Source organism: Mytilus californianus, unplaced genomic scaffold (assembly GCF_021869535.1).
Source record: "Mytilus californianus isolate M0D057914Y unplaced genomic scaffold, xbMytCali1.0.p SCAF_1, whole genome shotgun sequence".
NCBI classification, from domain to species: domain Eukaryota; kingdom Metazoa; phylum Mollusca; class Bivalvia; order Mytilida; family Mytilidae; genus Mytilus; species Mytilus californianus.
In genome coordinates this window covers 136,004,856-136,010,855 of record NW_026262581.1, presented here as the reverse complement: position 1 = coordinate 136,010,855, position 6,000 = coordinate 136,004,856, and positions in this window count along the sequence as shown.

The following is a 6,000-nucleotide window of genomic DNA, read 5'->3' as shown; positions in this document are numbered from 1 at the left end:
GGAACGTTATGGAACATGCATGTTATTCAGCACGTATTTAACTACTTTAAACACTTGACAACGACTTTTTGATATATCTTGATGGTCTGTGTCTGTTTGATTGCCAACTAAATGTTTTTCTTAAGTACTTATCATCTATCTATATTTTTTCAAATACTTTGAATATTAAGTAAATACAAGGACACTGGTTTTTGTAACGTAAGCTGCAAACTTAAAAATGAAAGAAAGGGATTATTATTCCTCAAATTTGATAGCAAATAACCATTCATCAGCCTCTCAAAAATCGATTGATTGATTGCTGTTTGCTAAACGTCCAGTGGTAAATTTGTCACGCTTGTTCATTATCAGAAGAAATTATCAGTAAATCCAATTATAAGATTCTGCAAGAGTCGGTCGAACAGGATAAAAGGTGGGAAAATATGTTTGCATACTGGAAGAGTGTTAGAAAGCGGTTGAAATTTTGCTAGCAACAGATCAAGTAACTACGTAACCCTCAAAGACTTACAGTAATTTGGCTATGTCACAGATTTCCTTAAAATTTTGCATACAACTTTGGATCGTTAAAATTCAACTGAAAATCAAAAAATGATGCATTCATCTCTTTTATTTTTTGAAATAATACTGATTGAATTCTTTCAAAATACGTGAACATTTGTATAGAAAGCACAGAAAATCGACGAAAAACGTTGTAGAATTTTTGTTAAAATTATAAAATTTCCAATTTTGAATCCATAGATTTTTCTTAAAAACTATATGATGTTTCGTTTTAATGATGTAAAATAATAATAGGGTCACCGATGTTTTTAAAGAAAAATTATTTTTTTCAAGCCAAAGTTGCATGCAAAATTTTACCAAAATCTGTGACATAGCCAATTTACTGTTCCTTAAACGTGCAATATGGCGTGTCTTTTCCCTTGTACGAGGCGTCGGATTTAAGTTTTAAGTAACCAATTTGGACTGCGTTCATCAAAACGGACGACACTTCAGCAGCTGGTTTTTATTGCTGGACGGGTGAACATATTCCAATACAGCTGTCAAATTTTGGAGTTCTTAAAATTGAAAGGCTAATTACTTTCTCAAACATAAACATGCAAAAAACGTACATAACATTGCTATAAATATGTCATACAAGTTTTTTGTTGGTCTTAAATTAATGAAAGGTAAAATAATTCGTATTCTGATAAAACGTACACAATGAAAACTAAAGTAACTGAATAATTTTGCAAGCAAAAAGTCATATTTGATGAACAAAATCAACTTTAAACATTCCAGCTTGAAACAAAACCCCTATTTTCCAGTTTAAGTAATTAAAAGAATTTTCAAAACAAATCATGAATATTAAGAATATCTAATTGGTATGAAGATATGTGACACATTAATGAAAAAACCTACATGTTTAGAAAACGCCTACTAAGGTTTCCATATGCTTAAGCTTTGGCCAGATGCATTTTTTCATTGATACACCAATATTTCACAACAGTTATATGTCAAAGGTTTGATTATATAAAACACAACATCCGCTGTAAACAAGTTTTCGCACGTGCCAAAATAACGCAAGAACCCGTGTTACCATGAATTTTATGTAATTTCTGGTAATTAATGTTTGTAAATTATGATATCATATTGACAGCTACGTTACAGAAACCATATGATATAATATTGTACAAGTCGCACGGTATAAAACCTGATGTTATTTCATTGTACATAGTATAAGATTATTTAATAACTACATCTTTGGTAAGAAAAATCCCTCATCAGAATTATCTTTGAATCGATATTCCATGTATGTCATACATACTTTACAAACACTTTTCTCATTTGGTCACACTAAATCAAATTTGAAATGCGCGGGAATATTAAAAAAAAAGAAAAAAAAAGAAGAAATGCCATGTAATTTTGTAAAGTTTTCTTTTATGCTTGTATCTTATTTAAGGACATGAACAAACTTGTGTACTACTATTTATTTCCACATTTGTTGAAGCATTATTTCGTTCCCTATATTTTTGCCGTCTAGATTTTGTTTTGTCATCTAAATGGGGTTTTTGGGGTGGTCGTCTAGGTGGTGTTTTGTGTATTTGCTATTATTTGTTCACCACAGATTATGGTTATTATTAGTGAGTGGTTGTGTATTTAAAAAAAAAGATCGATCTCTTTGCTGTCTATTAAGCCGATTCCATTTCATTCATTAGTCGCCTCTTTCTCACATTGTCGTGAACTGAGGCCGTTTAACATATTTTTAGTTTTAACTTCCGCAAATACAAAAAGAAGATTTGACAGCTGAGAAGAAAAGTCTTTTTTTGTTAAAGTTCAAGGGCCATAACTAGTTCAAAAGTAGGTCAAGTGAAGTAAAAAAAAAGTTCAAGTAATATAAATCTTCAAAACTGATTATTTAAAAGTTTTGGTATGTTTAAATTGTTTCATTCTGAATATTCACGAAATATGTGCCACTCGGCATTATGCAAGCAAAAAATTAATAAATCTATAATTGGTGTACGAACTCTTATCAATTTTTGAATCATTGTTGCTAATTATGAAAATGATATTGCCTATGAAGTCTCTGCATTTCGTTATCCATCGTGTACTGTAGGAGGGATATATGAAAAAACAGGTATTCGATTATCACTTTCAGTACAACTTATTTAAATAAAGGTGCAGATAAGTACATGACCAAGATTAACCTTATTTGTATTTAGATTTATGTTTTATAGGCACATGATTAGTTTCTGTCAAATTCAGTTTATATACTTTAGTACCTGTTATAAGCTTTAAAGAAGGATGAACTGTGCAACCCCTAATCATAAATTGGAAAATTAGTTCATCAAACAGTGTTATACTTGTTAAAATATCATTGAGGGGAAATTCTGAGAAAAAAATAAAATCCTGGAAAACTTTCTATAAGCATATGAAATAAAACTTCAGTAGGAATCTTCAGTATATCGGAATATATTATTGTTTAAAAATTGAGCGTTTGTAATTCCTGACCATGTCAGTTTTACAATTCTATTAAATCTAAATAGTTTTTAGTTCCAAGGTAACTACTATTCTCTTTATAACTTAAATTCTTTTTAAAACTCTATTGACTGTACCGGTAGAAAGGAAAGTCCCTTCAACTAAAATGCAAAAGACCGGCACCAAGAAAAATATGTCAACATCCAAATAGGAAAGGCAAATTATTTGAGTGATTACAACTGGTAAACATGTAATTTAATGTTACATTAAAATGAATATAGAATTTGCCTTATCAAATTTATTTCAAAATTTGAATATAAACAGTGAATTTGTATGAAATAACAAAGCTGTCCTGCGCTGACAGGCTGCATAAGATTATGTAATTTGTTATTAATATAATAAGTCGCTAATCTGTACATTGAAATGAGTTTAGACAAACTATAAATCACATAAAAATATATTCAGATCATAGTTATATGTGCAAACCTTTTGTCTTTCCGTGTATAAGAATAATATGGATAGCTATTGCAAATGGTATATGTGAATTAGAACTATCTGATTGAACAGAACCAATACATAGGACCGTCCATGGACGCATGTCCCTTTTCACATCAACTCATAAGAAAAGTGAATTTATATGTTAAAACTATTTTATACGTGTATTACTTCATTAGTTTTATTAAAGAGAAAAATGTAAATTGCGAACATAATTCATTCACTTTCCTTTTCCAAATTAGTACACATGTTCACTTTAACCAAGTCGTATCAACCGCAGCCAGTTGTTAAGTGGAACTAAAACAAAAATACTGATGCAAGTGAAAGTTTGGTGTATATGATAATATTAACATTTTAACATGAAATCGAGGTTTTCAGGGTCTTTAAATCAAAGCTTGCTAGTATTTACCTAGGTCTGTTATCATTACAGACATTCAATCCATGCGCTCGATATGTTGAAGAGAAGCCTAAAGGTTTTATTTTAGAAATCAGCAGTTCTCCGAAAAAGTAAAAAAAAAAGATGAATTCTTTTTATAGACACTTGGATGTTATGAGCATAATATCATTGGTTTCACTAATGGTGAACGCCATACATTCTCCTCAGCAACTTAACCCCTGGTGTATGTTGATTGAGGTTTGTGTTGCTCCTGGTGTATGTTGATTGAGGTTTGTGTTGCTCAAACTTCAGTGTTCTTTTCTTTTTCTTTTGACTACTGTGTCTTTTGTCTTCTCTTTTTCTTCCAAAGTTGTCCCATTGGATTCATGATTTTTATGCCACTTGTTTTTTTTTTAAATGGTCTATTAAATCGAACTTTGGTAATTAAAATAAGTCCATGTGGTTTCATTGACATTGCGATAACTATGCACCACAAACCAAAGTTCAAGAATGTAAACAACCATACGGTCTCCAACAATAAGCAAAACCCATAAAAGAAAACAGACGTCAACTACTATAAAGAGATCTATGAACAACAACCTCATAGAAATTTGGATGTGATAACTAATTTGTAACAAGATTTCTGCAGGTACGGTCATACTTCCAAGCAAAGGCTTTGCATTTATAGAAGAATTAAGTGAAAGTTAAAAAAAATTGTAAAAAAATCCCTAACTTTAAAATTTTCCAGATTTACATCATTGAAATCCAAGACATCACTACAATCGCGAAATAGCGAACGAGTTTGGAAATAAACATACCGTAAGATCAACAATCCCATAAAGAGGGAAATTTAAATATGAAAAAAAGTCTCTCTCATTATAAGTTTAAGTAAAGAGTATTATGGAACAATTTCAAATAAATTTAGTTTTTCTGTTCATACTAGACTTACTTTTGAAGTCAGCTTCCATGGGTAACTATCTGCAATAGAAAAGTCTGTGTATTTAATTTGTTATATTAAAATTGAGGATTCAAACAGATTATGAATTTGTCCATTAAATGTGATTCTAAACATTACAGGAACAAATTCATTTTTTAAGTGACAAAAAGGACTACACACAACCTGTCGATAAACTTAATTGCCGAAAACTTTTAGTTGTCAACGAGAAAAATCAAGAGCTTAAATCGTCGCATCACAGTTCAAGTAAGTTTATCTTGTCAATTGCATATTTATCTTTTTTAAGTAAAAAAGTCATAAGTATCAACGGGAATTAAAAGGACCACTGATGAGCACGTAATTTATCTGAAATTCAGTTTTTTAACACTTCAGAAATAAATAGTGATTCCATAAGCTATAAAACACGTAATTATCTAAAATATCCAAATAGATTTTTACACTTCAAAAATATACAATGTTTGCATATACTTTTAAAAAAAAAATCATAGAAAGTTTTTTTATTATAATTTAAAAGCACAGAAAGATTATTTAAAATAATCAAATACAAAACAGCAATCTAAATAGGGAAATAAATACTTATTGGTTCATTTGTATTTTGACGCACCAAATTTATAAAATATTATTTTCATTTTCATTTTCAAACTTGATTATAGTCAGATTAAAAAGAACAAAACAGTGAGTAATTGCTAGCATCATGTCGCATGAATAAGAGATTTGAAAAAAAACTTATTTACGACCAAGAGTCGTGAATAAAAATACCAACTTCAGGATTTGGTAGAAACGAGAACTTTTGAGTTTATTAAAGTATGCTGAACAAACCGAAAAACTAAGATACATAACTATTACCTATGTTCACTGGATGTTATAAAATTGGATATACCACTGCTTTTTATAAGACTTATTTTTACAGAATTTAATTTTCTAAGCCTGCAGTATTTGGCTCTTTATCCAAACTCCTGGTTTTAAGACAGGACAGGATTTTGAAAGAAAAACGTAATTATGCAAATAACAAGAAGAAATTAAGAACGCCATTTTAATCATCTACCACCAACTTTTAACATGTTCTTTGCCCTTAATAAAATAATTTTTTGTTTAAATGAAACCGACTGACTATAAATTGCATATAGTTCCAATGTAAATCAACATCTATCAGATTTTGCACTTAATAATTTGAAACCAAAATGGTAAAATATCAATCTAAGAGTTTTGATAAGAAATTATGATA